Source organism: Hippopotamus amphibius, chromosome 6 (assembly GCF_030028045.1).
Source record: "Hippopotamus amphibius kiboko isolate mHipAmp2 chromosome 6, mHipAmp2.hap2, whole genome shotgun sequence".
NCBI lineage: Eukaryota > Metazoa > Chordata > Mammalia > Artiodactyla > Hippopotamidae > Hippopotamus > Hippopotamus amphibius.
In genome coordinates this window covers 171448308-171471667 of record NC_080191.1, presented here as the reverse complement: position 1 = coordinate 171471667, position 23360 = coordinate 171448308, and the positions used below count along the sequence as shown (strand labels likewise).

At 43.5% G+C, this 23360-nt stretch overlaps 1 long non-coding RNA gene across 1 annotated transcript in view; it reads right to left on the bottom strand.

Moving 5' to 3' along the window:
• Positions 1–1071: 1071 nt before the first annotated feature.
• Positions 1072–23360, bottom strand: part of LOC130855901 (uncharacterized) — a 40832-nt gene continuing 18543 nt past the window's right edge. Inside the window, exons 5-7 of the long non-coding RNA XR_009054389.1 lie at positions 21842–22029; positions 19232–19485; positions 1072–1654 (exon numbers count right to left, since the gene is read on the bottom strand). This is a non-coding gene — a long non-coding RNA (uncharacterized LOC130855901). The remainder of the gene's footprint in view (positions 1655–19231; positions 19486–21841; positions 22030–23360) is intronic.

Genomic DNA, 23360 nt, shown 5'->3' with positions numbered 1-23360 from the left:
CATGTTATACCATGTATTAATAGCAGTAGTTTATTCCTTTTTCTGGCTGAATAATAGTCCCCTGGATGAAGGTATCACAACCCGTGTATCCATTCATCAGTTGACAGACATGGATTGTTTCCATTTTTTTGCTTTTATGAATACTGTTGCTATAAACATTCCTGTAGAAGTTTTTGTTGTGGGCATAAGTTTTATTTCTCTTGGGTACATATCTAGGAGTGGAATTGCTGAGTCATATGGTAAGTCTATGTTTAACTTTTTGAGGAACTGCCAAACTTTTCTACAGCAGCTCCACTATTTTACATTCCCGTCAACAATGTATGAGGGTTCCAATTACTCTACATCTTTGTCAACACTTGGTATTGTCTGTCTTCTTTATCACGGTCATCCCATTGCGCGTGAAGTAGTATCTCACTGTGGTTCTAATTTGCATGTCCCTGATGGCTAATGATGTTGAGCATCTTTTCACATGCTTACCGGCCATTTGTACATCTTCTTCAGAGAAATGTGTATTTACTTTGCCCATTTTAAAATCAGTTTATCTTTTTATTGTTGGTTTGTAAGAGTTCTTTATAGGTTCTGCATATTAATCCCTTATCTGATATGTGGTTTGCAAATATCTTCTCCTATTCTGTGATTGTCTTTTCACTTTCGTGATAGTGTTCTTTGAAACAGAAACGCTTTTAACTTTGATGAAGTCCAATGTACTGTTTTTTTATTGCATGTGCTTTTGGTGTCATATTTTTAAACCACTGCCTAATCCAAGGTCACAAGGATTTGCAACTATGTTTTCGAACAGTTTTAGCTATAGAACTATAGCTTTAGCTCTTACATTTAAGTTGTTGATCCATTTTCAGTTAATTTATATTTTTGGTGACAGATCACAGAATTCTTATGAAGATTCAATGAAATGAATATTGCATACCATGAAGTACATAGTAAGCTTTCAGTGACTGGTACCTAGTATTATTACTGTACTATTTGTTTAACAAAACTACCAAACATACAACAATCACTGAACAAGCTCTGCACAGAAAGATCAATCTTATTACTTCATGGTCACCTCTGCCTTTTGAGAAAATACACATACTCACCTAATTTGGTTGTCTACCTTGCTCACCATTTTTGGCAACTGCTAGCTGTTTCCAAACGGTGAAGACGTGCCACAGGCAGAGATTTCAGAGCCGAAGCAGCTCCGCAGGACAGCCCCAGCCCCACCCTGCATGATGAGGCACCTCTGGCACAAGTGTAAAGCTCCCCACAGTGACTATAGGAGGAAAAGCATGCATTTTGAGCTGTGTTTCTCATGAAACTATGGTTTCATCCTTTCATCCTTCTATGTCCATATGCATATATATTTCTGCACCTGAGCTTTTCATAGAATTAATTAACTTCTGAGGATTCACCCACTACCCAAATGCTCCAGTTTAGTCAGGGCCCCAGCTACCCAAATACACCAGATACCTTCTCTGGGTCTTCAGTATTCACAGGGGCTCCACACTGGTCTTTCTTTGAGACAGTCTCCCTGAAGTCTCAGTGTTCTTAATGGTGGTGGAAGGGCTGCTCCCAGGTTACATCTGGCAACATCTGGAGATATTTTTGTTTTTTTTGGAGATATTTTTAGTTGCCACAACTGAGGGGGCACTGCTGGCATCTAGTGGGCAGAGGCCAGGGACACTGCTGAATATTCTAGAATGCACAGGACAATCCCCCCAAACAAAAACTTACCCAGCCCCAAATGTCAGCTGTGCTGAGGTTGAGAAACCCTGACTAGATATATGAGTTGATTATGCTTACACCTTGAACTAGGGCAGTAAAGATGTGAAAGCTCTGGAATCAGACACAGCTAGATTCAAATCTCGTCTCTTCCACTTACCCCACTCTGTGACCTTGAGCAAGTTTCTTAACCTCTCTGAGTCTTAGTTTCCTCAGCTAATAATCACTCTAATATACACAGGTATATAAAATCACCTCATATATATATGTGTAAAATCATCTAATATATAATGTGTGGCACAGTGACTGGCACATATTAAATGTTCTTTTTTTCCATCTTTATTGGAGTATAATGGCTTTACAATGTTGTATTAGTTTCTGCTGTATAACAAAGTGAATCAGCTATATGTATACATATATCCCCATATATGAACCTCCCTCTTGAGCCTCCCTCCCACCCTCCCGATCTCACCCCTCCAGTTGTCACAAAGCACTGAGCTGATCTCCCTGTGCTCTGCAGCTTCCCACTAGCCATCTATTTTACACTGGGTAGTGTGTATATGTCAATGCTCTCTTACTTCGTTCCAGCTTCCCCTCCTCCCCACCCCCATGTCCTTAAGGCCATTCTCTACATCTGCATCTCTATTCCTGTCCTGCCACTACATTCATCAATATCATTTTTCTAGATTCCATATATATGAGTTAGCATGCGGTATTTGTTTTTCTCTTTCTGGCTTACTTCACTCTGTATGACAGACTCTAGTCCATCCACCTCACTACAAATAACTCAATTTTGTTCCTTTTTATGGCTGAGTAATATTCCATTGTACATATGTGCCACATCTTCTTTATCTATTCACCTGTCTATGGACATTTAGGTTGCTTCCATGATTTGGCAATTGTAAATAATGCTGCAATGAACATTGTGGTACATATTTCTTTTTGGATTATGGTGTTCTCCAGGTATATGCCCAGGAGTGGGATGGCTGGGCCATATGGTAGTTTTATTTTTAGTTTTTTAAGTAACCTCCATACTGTTTTCCCTAGTGGCTGTACCAACTTACATTCCCACCAGCAGTGTAGGAGAGTTCCCTTTTCTCCATACCCTCTCCAGCTTTTATCATTTCTAGATTTTTTGATGATGGCCATTCTGACTGCTGTGAAGTGATACCTCATTGTGGTTTTGATTTTCATTCTCTAACGATTAGTGATGTTGAGCATCCTTTCATGTGTGTTGGCAATCTGTATGTCTTCCTTGGAAAAATGCCTGTTTAGGTCTTCTGCCCATTTTTGGATTGAGTTGTTTGGTTTTTTGATACTGAACTGCATGAGCTGCTTGTATATTTTGGAGATATACCCCTTGTCAGTTGCTTCATTCACAAATATTTTCTCCCATTGCAAGGTTGTCTTTTTGTCATGTTTATGGTTAAAAGCAAAAGCTTTAAAGTTTCATTAGGTCCCATTTCTTTATTTTTTGTTTTTATTTCCATTACTCTGCGAGGTGGGTCAAGAAGGATCTTGCTATGGTTTATGTCATAAAGTGTTCTGCCTATGTTTTCCTCTAAGAGTTTTATAGTGTCCGGTCTTACATTTACGTCTTTAATCAATTTTGAGTTTATTTTTGTGTATGGTGTTAGGTAGTGTTCTAATTTCATTCTTTGACATGTAGCTGTCCAGTTTTCCCACCACCACTTATTGAAGAGGCTGTCTTTTCTCCATTGTATGTTCTTGCCTCCTTTGTCATAAAGTAGGTGACCATATGTGTGTGGGTTTATCTCTGGGCTTTCTATCCTGTTCCATTGACCTATATTTCTGTTTTTATGCCAGTACCATACTGTCTTGATTACTGTAGCTTTGTAGAATATGCAGAAAAAGCTTTTAACAAAATTCAACACCCATTTATGAAAAAAACTCTCCAGAAAGTGGGCATAGCGGGAACCTACCTCAAAATAATAAAGGCCATATATGACAAACCCACAACAAACCATTCTCAATGGTGAAAGACTGGAAGCATTTCCACTAAGATCAGGAGCAAGACAAGGATGTCCACTCTCAACACTACTATTCAACATAGTTTTGGAAGTCCTATCCATGGCAATCAGAGAAGAAAAACAAATAAAAGGAATACAAATTGGAAAAGAAGAAGGAAAACTGTCACTGCCTGTAGATGACATGGTACTATACATAGAAAATCCTAAAGATGCCACCAGAAAACTACTAAAACTAATCAATGAATTTGGTAAGGTTGCAGGATACAAAACTGATGCAGAGAAATCTCTTGCATTCCTATGCATTAACAACAAAAAATCAGAAAGAGAAATTAAGGAAACAATCCCATTTACCATTGCAACAAAAAGAATAAAATAGCTGGTCATAAACCTACCTAAGGAGACAAAAGACTTGTACTCAGAAAACTATAAAACGCTGATGAAAGAAATCAAAGATGACAAACAGATAGAGAAATATACCATGTTCTTGGATGAGAAGAATCAGTGTTGTGAAAATGACTATACTACTCAAAGCAATCTACAGATTCAATGCAATCCCTATCAAATTATCAATGGCATTCTTCACAGAAATAGAACAAAAAATTTTACAATCTGTATGGAAACAAAAAAGACCCCAAATAGCCAAAGCAATCTTGAGAAAGGAAAATGGAGCTGGAGGAATCAGGCTCCCAAACTTCAAACTATACTACAAAGCATATTAAATATTCTAATATAAGATCACATAAACATAGTTGATAATGATATCTTTTTATTTTTTATTTTTTAAGAACTTTTATTGAGATACAGTTAACAGACAATAAACAGCATATATTTACAGTGTACAATTTGGTATCCCAATCTCCCAATTCATCCCCCCCCAACCCTCCCCGCTTTCCCCACTTGGTGTCCATGTGTCTGTTCTCTACATCTGTGTCTATTTCTGCCTTGCATCTCACCATTATTATTCTGAATTCTTTTTCTGGAAGGGTGCCTATCTCCTCTTCATTTAGTTGTTTTTCTGGCATTTTATCTTTTCTCTTCCTCTGGTACAAAGTCTTTTGCCTTTTCATTTTCTCTGTCTTTCTGTGGCTGTGGTTTTCAGTTCCACAAGATGAAATACTGCTGATACTGCTTGATACTACTGTCTGCCCTCTTGTGGAGGAAGCTGTCTAGGAGGCTCGTGCCTTGCTTCCTGATGGGAGGGACTGATGATGGGTAGGGCTGGGTGGGTAGAGCTCAGTAAGACTTTAATCCAATTTGGTGGGCGGAGCTCAGTAAAACTTTAATCTGCTTCTCTGCTAATCGGTGGGGCTGTGTTCACATCTTGTTGGTCATTTGGCCTGAGGCTACTTAGCACTGGAGCTTACAGGCTCTTTGGTGGGGTTAATGGAGGACTCTGGGAGGGCTCACGCCAATGAGCACTTCCCAGAACCTCTGCTGTCAGTGCCCTTGTCTCCTCTGTGAGCCACAGCTGCCCCCCACCTCTGCAGGCAACCCTCCAACACCAGCAGGTAGGTCTGGTTCCGTCTCCTGTGGGATCACTGCTCCTTCCCTCTGGGTCCTGGTGAGCACGCTTTTTTGTGTGCCCTCCAAGAGTGGAGTCTCTGTTTCCCCCAGTCCTGTGGAGGTCCTGCAATCAAATCCCTCTGGCTTTCAAAGTCTGATTCTCTGGGGATTCCTCCTCCCGTTGCTGGACCCCCAGGTTGGGAAGCCTGACATAGGGCTCAGAACCCTCACTTTAGTGGGTGGACTTCTGTGGTATAACTGTTCTCCAGTTTGTGAGTCACCCACCCAGCATTTATGGGATTTGATTTTAATGCGATTGCACCCCTACTACTGTCTTATTGTGGCTTCTCCTTTTTCTCTGGATGTGGGTTGTCTTTTTTGGTGAGTTCCAGTGTCTTTCTGTCGATGATTGTTCAGCAGTTAGTTCTGGTGCCCTTGCAAGAGGGAGTGAGCGCACCTCCTCCTACTCCGCCATCTTAATCCTATCTCAATAATGATATCCTAATGAAAATAGTACCTTACAGTTTTTTTTAAAGTCAGGTTTATTGAGTTACTTTATAGGGTAAAATCATCCTTTTAATGTATACAGTTCAATGAATTTTGACAAATGCATACAATTGTGTAACCATCACACAACCATGATATTGAATAGTTTTATCAGCCCCCAAATTCCCTCATATCCCTTTGTACAAGTTCCCCACCCCACTGATCTACTTTCTGGCTTCTGCCTCTTTTAAAATGTCACAAAGGAGAACAATCAAGATGGTGGAGTAGGAGGACATGTGCTCACTCCCTCTTGCAAGGGCACCAGAATTACAACTAACTGCTGAACAATCACCGACAGAAAGACACTGGAACTTACCAAAAAAAACCACCCCACATCCAGAGAAAAAGGAGAAGCCACAATAAGACGGTAGGAGGAGCGCAATTGCATTAAAATCAAATCCCATAAATGCTGGGTGGGTGACTCACAAGCTGGAGAAAAGTTTTACCGCAGAAGGCCTGAGGGTTCTGAGCCCCATGTCAGGCTTCCTAACCTGGGGGTCCAGCAATGGGAGGAGGAATCCCCAGAGAATCAGACTTTGAAAGCCAGAGGGATTTGATTGCAGGACCTCCACAAGACTGGGGAAAACGGAGACGCCACTCCTGGAGGGCACACAAAAAAGTGTGTGTGGGACCCAGGGGGAAGGAGCAGTGATCCCACAGGAGATGGAACCAGACCTACCTGCTGGTGTTAGACGGTTGCCTGCAGAGGTGGGGGGCAGCTGTGGCTCACCAAGGAGACAGGGACACTGGTGGCAGGGGTTCTGAGAAGTGCTCATTGGCGTGAGCCCTCCCAGAGTGCACCATTAGCCCCACCAAAGAGCCTGTGGGCTCCAGTGCTAGATGGGCTCAGGCCAAACGACCAACAAGATGTGAACACAGCCCCACCCATTAGCAGAGAAGCAGATTAAAGTTTTACTGAGCTCCGCCCACCAAACGGATTAAAGTTTAACTGAGCTCTACCCACCCAGCCCTACCCATCATCAGTCCCTCCCATCAGGAAGCAAGGCACGAGCCTCCTAGACAGCTTCCTCCACAAGAGGGCAGACAGCAGTATCAAGCAGTATCAGCAGTATTTCATCTTGTGGAACTGAAAACCACAGCCACAGAAAGACAGAGAAAATGAAAAGGCAAAAGACTTTGTACCAGAGGAAGAGAAAAGATAAAATGCCAGAAAAACAACTAAATGAAGAGGAGATAGGCACCCTTCCAGAAAAAGAATTCAGAATAATAATGGTGAAGATGATCCCGGACTTTGAAAAAAGACTGGATGCAAAGACTGAAAAGTTTACCAAAGACCTAGAAGAATTAAAGAACAAACAAACAGAGATATGCAACACAATAACTGAAATGAAAAATACACTAGAAGGAACCAATAGCAGATTAACTGAGGCAGAAAGGTGAATAAGTGACCTGGAAGACAGAATGGTGAAAATCACTGATGTGGAAATAAGGAATAAGGAAAAAAGAATGAAAAGAACTGAAGACAGCCTAAGAGACCTCTGGGACAATGTTAATTGCACCAACATTCGCATTATAGGGGTCCCAGAAGGAGAAGAGAGAGAGAAAGGACCCGAGAAAATACTGGAAGAGATTATAGTTGAAAACTTCCCTAACATGGGAAAGGAAATAGCTACCCAAGTCCAGGAAGCGCAGAGAGTCCCAGGCAGGATAAACCCAAGGAGAAACACACCAAGACATATAGTAGTCAAATTGACAAAAATTAGAGACAGAGAAAAGTAACTAAAAGCAACAAGGGAAAAACGACAAATAACATACAAGGGAACTCCCATAAGGGTAACAGCTGATTTCTCAGCAGAAACTCTACAAGCCAGAAGGGAGTGGCACCATATATTTAAAGTGATGACAGGGAAGAACCTACAACCAAGAATACTCTACCCAGCCAGGATCTCATTCAGATTCGATGGAGAAATCAAAAGCTTTACAGACAAGCAACAGCTAAGAGAATTCAGCACCACCAAACCAGTCCCACAACAAATGCTAAAGGAACCTCTCTAAGAAGAAAACGTAAGAGAAGAGAAGGACCTACAGAAACAAAAACAAAACAGCTAAGAAAATCGTAATAGGAACATACATATCGATAATTACCTTGAATGTAAATGCGCTAAATGCCCCAACCAAAAGGCACAGACTGGCTGAATGGATACAAAAACAAGACCCATATATATGCTGTCTACAAGAGACCCACTTCAGACCTAGGGGCACATACAGACGGAAAGTGAGGGGATGGAAAAAGATATTCCATGCAAATGGAAATCAAAAGAAAGCTGGAGTAGCGATACTCATATCAGATAAAATAGACTTTCGAATAAAAAATGTTACAAGAGACAAGAAAGGACACTGCATAAAGATCGAGGGATCCATCCAAGAAGAGGAGATAACAATTATAAATATATATGCACCAAATATGGGAGCACCTCCATACATAAGGCAAATGCTAACGGCTATGAAAGAGGATATTGACAGTAACACAATCATAGTGGGGGACTTTAACAGCCCACTTACACCAATGGACAGATCATCCAGACAGAAAATTAATAAGGAAACACAAGCTTTAAATGACACAATAAATTAGCTGGATTTAATAGATATCTATAGGACATTACATCCAAAAACAGCAGATTACACATTCTTCTCAAGTACACACGGTACATTCTCCAGGATAGATCACATTTTGGGTCATAAATCAAGCCTTGGTAAATTCAAGAAAATTGAAATCATATCAAGCATCTTTTCTGACCACAACGCTATGAGATTAGAAATCAATTACAGGAAAAAAAATGTAAAAAACACGAACACATGGAGGCTAAACAATACATTACTAAATAACCAACAGATCACTGAAGAAATCAAAGAGAAAATCAAAAAATACCTAGAGACAAATGACAATGAAAACACAATGAACCAAAACCTATGGGATGCAGCAAAGGCAGTTCTAAGAGGGAAGTTTATAGCAATACAATGCTACCTCAAGAAACAAGAAAAATCCCAAATAAACAATCTAACCTTACACTTAAAGAAACTAGAGAAAGAAGAGCAAACAAAATGCAAAGTGAATAGATGGAGAGAAATCATAAAGATCTGAGCGAAATAAATGAAATAGAAACAAAGAAAACAATAGCAAAAATCAATAAAACTAAAAGCTGGTTCTTTGAGAAGATAAATAAAATTGATAAACCTCTAGCAAGACTCATCAAGAAAAAGAGGGAGAGGACTCAAATCAATAAAATTAGAAATGAAACAGGAGAATTTACAACAGACACCACAGAAATAAAAAGCACCATAAGAGACTACTACAAGCAACTACATGCCAATAAAATGGACAACCTGGATGAAATGGACAGATTCTTAGAAAGGTATAAGCTTCCAAGACTGAATCAGGAAGACATAGAAAATATGAACAGATCAATCACAAGTAATGAAATTGAAACTGTGATTAAAACTCTTCCAACAAACAAAAGTTCAGGACCAGATGGATTCACAGGTGAATTTTATCAAACATTTAGAGAAGAGCTAACACCCATCCTTCTCAAACTCTTCCAAAACATTGCAGAGGAAGGAACACTCCCAAACTCACTTTATGAGACCACCATCACACTGATACCAAAACCAGACAAAGATACTACAAAAAAAGAAAATTACAGACCAATATCACTGATGAATTTAGATGCAAAAATCCTCAACAAAATACTAGCCAACAGAATCCAACAACACATTAAAAGGATCATACACCATGATCAAGTGGGGTTTATCCCTGGAATGCAAGGATTCTTCAATATATGCAAATCAATCAATGTGATACACCACAGTAACAAATTGAAGGATAAAAACCACATGATCATCTCAATAGATGTAGAAAAAGCTTTTGACAAAATTCAACACCCATTTATGATAAAATCTCTCCGAAAGGTGGGCATCAAGGGAACCGACCTAAACATAATAAAGGCCATATATGACAAACCCACAGCAAACATCGTTCTCAATGGTGAAATACTGAAAGCATTCCCTCTAAGATCAGGAACAAGACATGGATGTCCACTCTCGCCACTACTGTTCAACATAGTTTTGGAAGTCCTTGCCACAGCAATCAGAGAAGAAAAAGAAATAAAAGGAATCCAAATTGGAAAAGAAGAAGTAAAACTGTCACTGTTTGCAGATGACATGATACTATACATAGAAAATCCTAAAGATGCCACCAGAAAACTACTTGAGCTAATCAATGAATTTGGTTAAGTTGCGGGATACAAAATTAACACATAGAAATCTCTTGCGTTTCTATACACTAACAATGAAAGATCAGAAAGAGAAATTAAGGAAACAATCCCATTCACCATAGCAACAAAAAGAATAAAATATCTAGGAATAAACCTAACCAAGGAGGTAAAAGACCTGTACTCAGAAAACTATAAGACACTCATGAAAGAAATCAAAGACAATACAAACAGATGGAGGGATATACCATGTTCTTGGATTGGAAGAATCAACATTGTGAAAATGACTATATTACCCAAAGCAATTTACAGATTCAATGCAATCCCGATCAAATTACCAATGGCATTTTTCACAGAACTAGAGCAAGAAATTTTACGATTTGTATGGAAATGCAAAAGACCCCGAATAGCCAAAGCAATCTTGAGAAGGAAAGACAGAGTTGGGGGAATCAGGCTTCCTGACTTCAGGCTATACTACAAGGCTACAGTGATCAAGACAGTATGGTGCTGGCACACAAACAGAAATATAGATCAATGGAACAGGATAGAAAGCCCAGAGATAAACTATGGTCAACTAATCTGTGACAAAGGAGGCAAGGATATACCATGGAGAAAAGGCAGCCTCTTCAATAAGTGGTGCTGGGAAAACTGGACAGCTACATGTAAAAGAATGAAATTAGAATACTACCTAACACCATATACAAAAATAAACTCAAAATGGATTCAAGACCTAAATGTAAGGCCAGACACTATAAAACTCCTAAAGGAAAACAGAAAGAACACTCTTCGAGATAATTCACAGCAAGATCTTTTTTGATCCACCCCCTAGAGTAACGGAAATAAAAACAAAAATAAATAAGTGGGACCTCATGAAACTTCAAAGCTTCTGCACAGCAAAGGAAACTATAAGCAAGACGAGAAGACAGCCCTCAGAATGGGAGAAAATATTTGCAAACAAATCAACAGACAAAGGATTAATCGCCAAAATATATAAACAGTTCATCCAGCTCAATATCAAAAAAACAAACAACCCAATCAAAAAATGGGCAGAAGACCTAAATAGGCATTTCTCCAAAGAAGACATACGGATGGCCAAGAGGCACATGAAAAGCTGCTCAACATCACTAATTATTAGAGAAATGCAAATCAAAACTAGAATGAGGTATCACCTCACACCGGTCAGAATGGGCATCATCAGAAAACCTACAAACAGTAAATGCTGGAGAGGGTGTGGAGGAAAGGGAACACTCTTGCACTGTTGGTGGGAATGTAAATTGATTCAGCCACTATGGAGAACAGTATGGAGGTTCCTTGCAAAACTAAAAATAGAACTACCATATGAGCCAGTAATCCCACTACTGGGCATATACCCAGAGAACACCATCATTCAAAAAGACACATGCACTCCAATATTCATTGCAGCACTATTTACAACAGCCAGGACATGGAAGCAACCTAAATGTCCATCCACAGATGAACGGATAAAGAAGATGTGGTACATATATACAATGGAATATTAGTCAGCTGGAAAAAGCAATGAAACTGGGACATTTGTAGAGACATGGATGGACCTAGAGACGGTCCTACAGAGTGAAGTGAGTCAGATAGAGAAAAACAAATATCGTATATTAACACATATATGTGGACTATTGAAAAATAGTACAGATCAACCGGTTTGCAAGGCAGAAATAGAGACACAGATGTAGAGAACAAACATGGACACCAAGTGGGGAAAGTGTGGAGGGTTGGGGGGGAATGAATTGGGAGATTGGGATACAAAATTGTACACTCTAAATATATGCAGTTTATTGTTAAAAAAAAATTTTTTTTTTAAATCTCAATGTTTTATATGAAAGATGTTAAAATGATATTTTAGCTCTTAGTTTACATAAAATATATTAACATTAAAAAAAGTAAATGGTTGAATATATTTTATAAACTTTAACCTAAAAAATAAATGAGAATTTTTAAATCTAAAAAATAAAAAAAATAAAAAACAAATAAAATAAAACGTCATATAAATAGAGTCATACAGCATGTAGCCTTTGAGTCTGATTTCTTTCGCTTACATGATGATTTTGCCATCTAGCTATGTTTCTGGACACATCACTAGCCTTGGTCCTTTAGGCTGCTGAGGAGCATTTCATTGCTTGGACGTGCCACAGTGTGTTTATCCACCTACCAATGGATGTACTTTGTCTTTTGCCAGTTTTTTGGTTATTATGAACACAGCTGTTATAAACATTATCATACAGGTTTTTCTGTGGATGTGCGTTTTTGCTTGTCTTGGAACTAACAAGTTTAATACCAGGAGTGAGACTTCTGGGTGCTATGATAAGTGCATGTTTACCTTTGTGAGAAATAGCCAAACTGTTTTCCCAAGTGACTGTATCATTCTGCATTGCTGATCTACAACCTGGCTAGCACATGATGTTGTCAGTTTTTGTTTTGTTTTGTTTTATAATTTAATTTTAGTTATTCTCAAAAGTAGGTAGTGGTATCTTACTGTGTTCTTAATTTGCATTTTCCCTAATAACTAGCAATGTTAAGTTCCTTTGTTTTGACTTCATTTTTTTAACACACAGATGATTTTGGATGCTTTGAGTCTCACAAAAACTATATTAGGTAGGTAAAAATAAACAACACATTCATACTGACGAGAATTAAATGCATGCCTTCTCTCCATCCCACCATCGCTGAAGTGACTGCTTCCCCATTTCCCATAAGAAGAGAGATGTCTGGTTTTGTACACTCCAGCAACCCGGAGCTGCAGCCAATCTGCGTCATCCTCACCGTGTAATTAGAGGCTGGAGGTGCCCACGTGTCTCATTTTTAGGATGCTGTGGGCTACATTTGGCCCAGATTAGGTTATGCTTTAAGCATTTCACTGCGTATCTCTTTTTCCCCTCAATGTTCTGTTTCTCAGAAGGCTCTTAAAAGAACAAACAGCTCCAGTGTAGAGTGAAGAGTCTCCCTCTCTGAGGACAGTGGGGTGATAAAGGCCTTTCTCAGGAACGTTCTTTAAAGCAGGAAAGGAAAGAAAAAACCAACTCTCAAGGGCGCAGTGTCTTAGGCTCCGACCCAGCCAGAGCATGTCCACAAGAATTCTGTCTGTTTCAAGGAGTGGACATTTTCCTGCCCTCCCTTCTTCTCACATAGAACCCATCACCGCCACCACTTTTCCTTGCTCTCCTAGTTATGGTTGCCAGAGAAACAAGAGGATCCCCAGTTAAATTTGAATTTCAGAAAACGACACATAGATTTTTAGTATAAGTATATCCCACATAATATTTGGAGTCTTCTTCCACTGCCAGTGTTGGAAGCACTAGCTTATTTTTATTAAGGGAGTCAAGGTCTTACTTGGGGAGAGAACCAAGAACCTACTTGATTTCTTTTTAGCCCTAAGCTTGTTTCTTTCATCCCTTTCAAGAGGCAGGGTATATAGACAACTACTTATTTTCTCCACCACTGCATCAGTTATAGGACTTCAGAAGCATAAAAGACCAGAGCTAGATGACAGTGACCTACCTTTCAGTAGCAATTCCTGTTTAAAAAAAAAAAAAAGGAAAGCTCCTTCTGGGCTGGCTCTCTGTATAGTCAGATGAAGAATTGACCGCCCCACTTGTTCAACACAGCATGGCTTTGGGAAGCCAATCCTTACCAAAGGGTGACTTAAGCCCATTTCTGGAATCAGCCTGATATAAATTCATTCATTTAATGTTAAACTCTTTGAGTCATTGCACTGCTAGCAAACCCAGGAAGAATGAGCTCCTCCCGCAGGGAAGGGCACAAGCAATGTCAAACCCTTCAGCCGCTCACATGAGGTTAACAGGAAAATAAATGCAAAATAAAAATGAAAGTAAAGAGAATAAATGTTATTTTTAAAATAAGAGAAAAAAGGGTACTGACTGCCTCCTATGTCCAAGTTCCCTATGTACATTATCTGAATGTATCCAATTTTACCTTACGTACTTGTGGGCTGTGTGTTATGAAATTCTAAATACTTAGATAATTTCCCCAATGCTAGTGGAGTAGCTGATTTTTATTAGGATCAGTCTGATTCTAGAATTAGGTCTCCCTACTAATCCACAGAAGTCTGACAGCCATAATTACCCAAGAGCAGGAAAGAGAAACTTCCCAGTGAAAATGCTCAGCAGTGTACGGGAATGCTCACATGCATCAGCCCCACAGTACGAGGTCTATGATTCCAGCAGCCAAGCAGAGCCCACGCTGGCAGCTTTGACAGCGACGTGAAGGACGGGTCCCGGGCGCCACAGCCGTGGGTAACTTAGGAGGCAGCCTCGGGGCTCCAGTGAAGGGCCAGAACTGGAGCCTGGTGTTAAAAGTCACTGACACAAAGGGGAATAAAACTATTTTGTTATCCCCAGAGCCCAGAGCAGGGAGGAGATCAGGAATCCAGGCAGGCACAGGATCCAATCACGTGTCCAGCCACCGACCCACCACGAGGGACCAGGACTCTGAGGTCACGTCTGGGCCAGCCACAGCTTGGTCAGGCCTGGGACCTCTGTCCTCAGGTGTGATGCCAACAGCATCAAGAGTTATCAGTTACTTGGCACCATCCAGGTGCCAGGCTCTGCCCTAGGTGCTGCACAGCTTTTAACCCATTTAATCCTTACAATAACCCTTTGAGATAAGCACTCGTGTTATCTTCCTTTCATTCTTGAGGAAACGATGTCACAGAGAGGTTAAGTAAGAGCCCAAGATCCCTCGATGCGTAAGTGGCAGAACTGGGATTCAAACAGAACAGAGTCTGCGCTCTTAACCATCACACCATGTCGCTGTGCGCTAAGCACCTGCACCTGTCCAAGGCAGGGCTGGTAAGTTCTGCGGAAAGGATTGAAACGGGCAGCTGGGATCAGCTTCCCAAAGGCGGGCACGGAATGTGGAGGAGAAAGTCGGTGGAGAAAACCCCGGCGACAGGAGGGACAGGGAAGGGAGAGCCATGGAGGCAGATAAACGAGGAAGAATCGGAGAGGTGGGAAGGCAGGCAGGACGGGGCAGAAGCTGGCAAGCCCGAGCAGGAGGACGCGCCGTCCGCGCCGCAGGGAGCGCGCGGCCTGAGGAACAGTGGCCGGGGCCGCAGTGACGCAGGTGTGCGCTGTGCTGCAAGCGCACAGGTCCGGCTGCTGCGACAGCGGCCGCGACAGTGCGACGCACGCTGCCCCTCGGACAGCCGGCCAGCGCGAGCCGTGCTGGGCTGACACAGCCACACCGCCTCGCTGGGAGCGCCTCGCTCCTTCCCTCTTGGTGCACGGCCGTCTGGAGCACGAGGTCTCCCCCGCAGGCCCAGAAGTACTGCTCCTGTCACCCCCCCACAGTCTAGGCAGCAGGAAGGTGAAACGCTTCATGCAGAACGCACCCCTTCCTTTCAGGAGGATGGTCTGGAAGTTACGAACACGGCAACACCTAGCTGCCCGGGAACCTGGAAAATGCACGCGTTCGCTGCGCAGCCTGGCACTCGGCTAAAACTGATGGAGTCTGTTTCCAAAGGAAGAAAAAGATGACAGACATGGGACACACCTCTCTACCTCAGAGGTCACCTCTGCAGGTGGTTTCATCTAGCGGGCTGTAGGGCGCTCGCAGGGAGAGGGTGGAGTGAATAGACAGGAGAAAGGACCATGTGAGAAGGTTAGTGGTCCCTGGAAACAGAGAAAAGAGATGGCATTTGAGGAGTTGCAGAATAGAAAGATGGTTTGTACAAAAGCGGGAGAACTAGGGATGTTTATGGAGAGCAGAAAAAAATCAAGGGGGAAGAGAGAGACCAGATACTGAAGAGACCCGCCTGGGACACGTCTCTCTTCGCAACAAGAGGGCAGGAGAAGACAGTGAGTAAAGATCACACTCCCCTGGGAAAGTAGGGAAGGCGAGCAAGCACGGGCGCCTGTGGCCCCAGCCCCAGCCACGCGGTGCCATCACCCAGGCGGTGCCACCAGCCACGCGGTGCCACCAGCCACGCGGCGCCATCACCCACGCGGCACCATCACCCAGGCGGTGCCACCAGCCACGCGGCACCATCACCCACGCGGTGCCACCAGCCACGCGGTGCCATCACCCACCGCCGTAACTGTGTTTCCACATGTAAAGGCTGCCGGGAGCTTACAAGACGGAACGGTGACGCCGGAGCGCCTGACTAGCGTCCCGCTGCCTGCCTCTCAGGACGGCGGTGACTACCCACTCTCTCTCCTGCAGAGTTAGAACCCTACAGAGCTGCTTCTCACCTGGAAGGTCAAACAGACACTGGATAGAGAGATGGCCCCCAGGAAATACCAGTGAATAAACGGAAGGGAGAGGAAGGGACGAACAAACACATTTCACAGCTCCGAATAGTTGCACGTGTCCGGAACATTTAAACTCCTCTTTAAGCAGCCTAATTACAGGCTGACGTGCGTTTCAACAGATTCCATTTCCAAACCTGCTCCTTTCTCTTAAACATGAGAACGATACGTTCCCTGGAATTTCTGAGATGCTGTGGATTTTATTAGGCGAGATCTATCTAGGTCTTTTGTTTGTGTTGTTAGAGGAGCTTGTGAAGATGCCCTCAGGCGAAATGTTGGCTCCCAGTTTAAAGAAAGAGCACCAAAACGAGGCTGCTTTTTCCCTAAAAGGAAAATATCCTTCCATGGAAGTTCTTTGCATGTATGTTTCCAGTTGCCATAATGTCATATTGTTTCAGATGTCAGGTCAGCCATGTGGGAACCCAAGAACCCAGGTATTTCAGACAAGGAAACTGCCCCTCCCTCTCTCCCCACCCTCAGGCTTTACAGTTAGTTGTTTATCAGCACTACTCTACTTCAGGAGGTTACTTCCAGGAAGACGGTGACATTAGCAGGAGAAAATCAGATCAGAAGCGGCCTTATCAGCCATCAAGTACCCACAGAATCAGGAAGTCTTTCATGACGAAGTTATTATGTGTAGTGATGTGTTGAGGACTAAACAAAATGACAAAGAGCTAGTGGCTGCTGCTTGGGCTGGTGTCAACATAGGTTCGGAAAGAAGCCTCCTGCTGTAGGATGGTTCCAACCACATGACCACTTGAGACCTTGGCCCTGCTCTGAGTTTTTTCGGAAACAAGCCCATTCTGTCGGTGAGTCACAGAACATTTTCACTGCAGAGGGAGACTCTCCAGGTTCAACTGTGACAACTGCAGAAATTATAAGCAAGCAGAATTATTACATTACTTCTAATTACAATTCATCTTTCTGGCTCCAACATGAGGAAACAGTGCTTGCTTTTACCCTCACCTCCAGACTGCCAGCTCTCCAAGTAGCCTTCACCTTCTGAAGGACAAAGCTGCCTCTGGCCTTCTACCCTTGGAAATCTCCCTGAACGTGTCTCTCTCCTAGACAAGACACTCTTTAAAGCATTCTTTAAAGTCCAGACTCTCTGGCACAAGACAGGAACAGGTGTGCAAGGGACCTGAAACAATTGTCCTCTTCCTTCTCCAAGAAAAGTGGCTTTTGGTGAATATATTTGGGGCACCCCCTCTGCCTCCTCCACGCTCTCCCTGAACACCGAGCTCCCCACTGTTCTTGGCAGGGGACAGGACACGAACACCAGTACCCACCACTGGTCTCAATCCCTCCCTGCCTTCCAGTTATTCCACTAGCTTCGGGCGACAACCAGTCCTCCCAGATCACATTTGTTTGACATCAGAGCCTCTGACTTTTCAGTCCACGTGCCAGGACGGCCAACAGGGTCCTTCCTGCCCTGGGAAGAGGGCGCACTTTCCTACCTCGCTTTTCCTTCTTTTCCATCTGTGACCTCCCTCTTTCCTAACTACAAAGACAACACACAGAGCAGACCACACATTTTCAAGATGTTTACCAAAGAAAATTAAAGGAGTGATTGTACTAAAATTACAAAGCAGCATTTGTGTATAATCCTTGGTTACACATGGGTGCTAAATCCTGTCCATCCTTCTCTGATCATGCGGTTATGGTCACCCAAGATTTGTGCCTCTCCCAGGTTTATCTCAGACTATGCCAGAGAGTCCCCACTCGGACCCAGTCTGGGCCCGGCCTCCTCTTGTAATTACAGAGACGCTAGACTGCGGTGGTCTTGTGTCTGAATCTTGCCATAGCACTCGATGCACCTGGTATTTCATACCCTGTGTTTAGTCCTGTCATCGTTTAAGAAGTACACTGACAGGGGACTTCCCTGTTGGCACAGTGGTTAGGAATCTGCCTGCCAATGCAGGGGACACTGGTTGGATCCCTGGTCTGGGAAGATCCCACATGCTGCGGAGCAACGAAGCCTGTGCGCCACAACTACGGAGCCTGCGCTCTAGAGCCCGTGAGCCACAGCTATGGAGCCCGTGCGCCACAACTACTGCAGCCCATGCACCTAGAGCCCATGCTCCACAAGAGAAGCCACCGCACTGAGAAGCCTGTGAACTGCAACGAAGGGTAGCCCCGCTCGCCGCAACTAGAGAGAGCCCGCGCACAGCAACAAAGACCCAACTCAGCCAAAAAAATAAAAAAATAAAAGAAACAAATAAATTACCTAAAAAAAAAAAAAAAAAAGGAGTACATTGACAAACTTGAGAGGACCACCAGGTGGTGAGGGATCTAGAAGCCATCTTACACTGAACGGTCACAGAGACCAAGGACAAGGGTTAGAGAAGAGAGGACTGGGGAGTGGTCATGGTCGCCATGGAGACTGATGAGATACATTTGCTACTTTTGGCCCAACCCAAACATATGCCTGTCTTACACTAACTCAGCTACGCTAAAGGGGTGCAGACTGTTCTAGCAAACGGTGTTTCTTTATCTAAATTGTTCTAGTGGCGATGTGCCTTCCAGCAGAGATGCTCCCCACAAGACGCGCAGGCCGGGTGAGGGCTGCCTTCCAGCTCCATGATCTTCTGATTCTACAGCGAACACAGAGGGTCCCAGAGGTTTCTGGTGGTGATGAGCCTGTTAAAGCTTGCTGCCTGCTTGGCACTAGACCTCAGTCAGCGTTCACCTATTATTACTAGCCTTTGAAATTCTGACACTCTCTCCAGGAATTTAAAACATTCCCTTCTAGGGACGGCACAGCTTGCCAGCTTTAAAATTCAAACTTCAAAGCTGCTTTGGAAATAAAAATTTGCTTTTACAATGTTAAAGGTTTCTAGCCACAAGAAAGGTGACTTGAACTTTGGAAACTGGCTTTTGAAATGCAGACCTATTGGCCAATTTAGCGGTGAGCTTGGAAGTCCCTCTGCCAGCAGCCTGTTTAACTTACCTTTGCCCTCTGGCAGGTCAGCCTGCCTCCGGTCTGAGCAGTGGTTCCCAACTGGGCTGGGACTGGGTTAGGCAGGGGTCATGTTTTTCATACTCTGGGTCATTCTAATGTGCGGCCAGAGGTGAGACGCTCTATTCTTGAAGGTTTGAGAGCTGCCATTTTAAACCATGCTCCTCTCAGACGTCATTTCAGAACAAGCCAGTCTGCTTCCGTTCCTGAAGCTTAACGGTGCTACCACGTTGCAAAGCAGCATTCTGGAATCAACGGACGAATTCTTTTTAGCTGCGGTCCTGACTCTCCGAGGACGTCATGCCTCAGGTCCACTGGACCCAACTATGATGGGGAGTGGGAGCGGCGTGAAGGTTGAGGGATGTCTTTACTTTTCGAATAACAAAGCTGGGGGGAGGAGTCCAGCTACACCCGCCGACAGGTGTTCTGAGAGTTTCTCCTGGGTGCCCCCTGCTAGCACACAGCCTCCCCAGGCCTGGACAAAAACGTCTTTCTCTGAAGCTTCCACAGTCTCAGACAAGAGAGCAGTTCTTTTAAGGAGGCTTCTGACATGCTGATTCACAGCTGTGTGTCGTCAAGAATAGCTACCCACTGGGGAACTCACATCTGTGCTGACTATTGGAACAAAACTGCCCACAGAAGTTGATGAGCCAGCAGACTCTCCCGTGTGGATGGGGCTAGATCCCTGCCATCCCCGCACAAAAGCGAACTCCGTGAAGGCACAGCTCTCATGGGTCTTCCACACCCTCGTGGCCTCAAAGCCTAGAACAATATCTGACATGAAGGGGGTGCTCAAGAAATGTATTCAAGGGATGTATAAATGAATGAATCAATCAAATGCTAGTCAGGGCCCAGAGAGAACCTAGAGACTATCAATATTACTTAAATAAGTGAAATGTTTATTTCCAGAGTCTGGTTTCCCCAGAGCTTCACAGAAATGCTCAGATACTAGCAGAGGAAGACCTTCTGGACAACTTTACGTATTAACCTAGGGAAGAACAGACAAAGACGGCTCAGTCTGTATGAAGCCTCAGATCTACTCCTAAACGATCAGCCCAAACGCTCTCATCGCCAAGAGCTCCCCAAACTCCACCACCTGCAGCCTGAGCATTAGGAAGCACCCTTCCATGGAGTAGCCCCCCCCAGCTCAGGGGTTCCTTGACATTAACTGTACGAACTCACCCCACCCCCTCTCAGACCCACTTCTTGTGCCCTAGGTCTCAAGCCCGACCACCCACACTCTTGCAGAATTCCAGTTTTACCAATCGTAGAACACCCTGCCCTGCCCAGCTGGGCGATGCGTCACCAAGCCCTTTTTCTCCTCAGAAGCAGCTTAGAAAATCTTTCTCGATTTTTGTGTGTGTGTGTGCCTCAAGAAATTAGAACTAGGCTTGTCCGGCCCCGCTAGTGTTAGCAATCTTCTGCTGGAGAAGCATACAAATTTGTGTAAAAAGAGCCAAGCAGCTGCATTCTCCCAGTCCCCAGGGCCCCAGAACACATCCCATGGAGAGTATAAACCCTTTCTTGGAACACGGAATGTGGGATAGAATGAAAAGATTCTGACCTAACCTTCTTTCTCCTGGGCTCTCACATCATCCCCCAAGAAGAAGCCTGGGTGTAAAGGGAAGTGTTCACATCCACTGCTTTTTCGCTTCCCTGTCAGCCTGGCCGCGGACCACCTGACTTGGCACAGCCTAACAGTTCTCCCTGAGCCTCTGGCTGGTACAATAAGGAATTTTTACTTTGAGGCTCAGTCAGCTTTCTGATGAAAAGAATTCACTATGTCTCATAGAAGCACTGCCTGTATCAAAATGTGCACATGGAAAAATCAGGTGCTTGCACCCCACAGTTCATGTGTTGAATCTCTTGTATTCATCACATTCTCTGGCTGAGATCCAAAATGAGAGATTAAATGCCGGTGACCTGGGAGCTAGCCTCATCAGTGGCTCTGGAAACGTCCCTCCTATGAGGCATCATTTACACTGGGAACACTGTCCCCTGTGGCCCACACCTCTAGGATGTGCATCTTAAATGCAGAGGGAAATATGCAAGCAGCTTGATCTGCAACAATAACCTGTGATTGTTAACGACAGGTTCATGTTTTAAGAAGAGCAGCGTTCCAATTTCTAATCAGGGGGCATTGTTACTGATAATAATTATCCCCTCTCTGCTTATCCCTCTCTTTCAAATACGCATCCTACACAGGGTGGAGAGTGATCACTTGTTTTGGAAACTTCATCCTGTCCACAATACCACAGCCACTGGGAGGGTCACGTAAATGAGATGGAGGGAGTAGGGCTGAGAGGCAGGGCTGAGAGACAGACATCACATTTAAAGTAGCACCTGGTAGCCTGATGGAACGTTCCCCACCCCCGAAATACATGCAGACACAGCAAAAGATTAAAAACTCTAAGTCAACCAGGGATTTAAAAAATATTCATCTGACAAGCACTGAACAATCGCTGCTTTCAAGGAATTTCTGATCCAGCCCCTAAACCAAATTCTGTCTTAGTTAACTACTGTTGTGTTACAAATTACCCCCAAAACTTAGGGGCTTAAAACACTTGTTGTCTCTTGGGTCAGAGTCCAAGCATGGCTTACCTGGGTCCCTGGCTCTGGGCTTCTCTTCGTGCTCAACAAGGAAAGACGCACTTCCTCCCTCCCTCACATGGCTGTTGATGGGATTCAGCTCCTTAATGGTTGGCGGACTGAGGATTCCTTGGTTCCTTGAGATATGGGCTTCTCCACAGAGCTTATCACAACATGGCAGCTTTTGAGGAGTTTTAATACTAGAACGGAGTAAACCCAGAGATAAACAGGAACAGTTCCCAATACCCCACCTGTTCCCCACTCACAGCTGATTTGAGAGGGGTGTCGTAAATGTTTCATACCTACCCATCTGCATCTAGACATCCTTCTTGTTCCTTCCTTCACTGATTCATCCATTCAACTAATATTTGGGGCCTCTCTCTACGTGCCAACAACAATTTTAGGGAGTGGAATACAGCAGTGAATAAGATACACTTCCAATTCTTAGGGAGTTTACATTCCAGTAGAGAAGACAACTAACAAATAAATAAGAAATGTATAGTGTATCAGAAGACAGGTGTTAGAGAAAAGATGGGCTAAATGGGAGAGGGAGTGCTGAGGGATGTGTATGCATGTGTGATTGGAGGTTATAATGTGACATTTCAGCAGAGAACTGACAGAGGGTGAAAGTCTTGGGGTGGCAGTGTGCTTCGCATATTCAAGGAACAGCAGTAGAGTCCGTGGGACCAAAGCAGATTCAGTGAGGCAGAGGGTAGTAAGACAGGAGGTCAGAGGGGTGGTTGAGTCATGGAAAGTAGTGGGGCTCACTGCACAGTAATTTGAAGTGCTTTGTAAGTCATTTTAAGACTCTGGATTTTACTCTGAGGCGGATACAGTGGGCAGATGTGGACAAGAGGATTAGCATGATTGGATGTAAGACCACTTGGTTGCTAGGTTTAAAAAGAAATGGTCTGTGGGGCCAGGTTGGAAGCTAGGAGACAAGTTGCAAAACTGTGGAAATAATCCAGGCAAAAGTGGTAAGAAGTGACTGGATTCTGGACCTATGTTAAAGATAGAATAAATATGATTTAATTAAAGAATGAATATGGGATGTGAGCAAAAAAAGGGGTGTTAAGGACAACTCCAGAGTTTTTGGCCTGAGCAACTGGTGCCACTGACAGGGAAGAGGAACACTGAGGGAGGAGTGAGACGGGGAAGGTTCAGAAATCAAGAACACTGACAGGACCAGAACAAGTAATCCTAAAATTTATACATACCCACAAAAGACTCTGACAGCCAGAGCAATCTTCAGAAAAAAGAACAAAACTAGAGGTATCATGCTCCCTACCTCAGATTATACTACAAAGCTACCATAATCAAACCAGTACATACTGGCACAAAACAGACACATAGATCAATGGAACACAACAGAGAGCCCAGGGGGAATTTCCTGGCGGCCCAGTGGTTAGGACTCTGCTTTCACTGCCAGGGCCCAGGTTTAATCCCTGGTCAGGGAACTAAGATCTCACAAGCCGTGCAGCACAGCAAATAAATAAATAAATAAATAAATAAATAAATAAATAAACCCAGG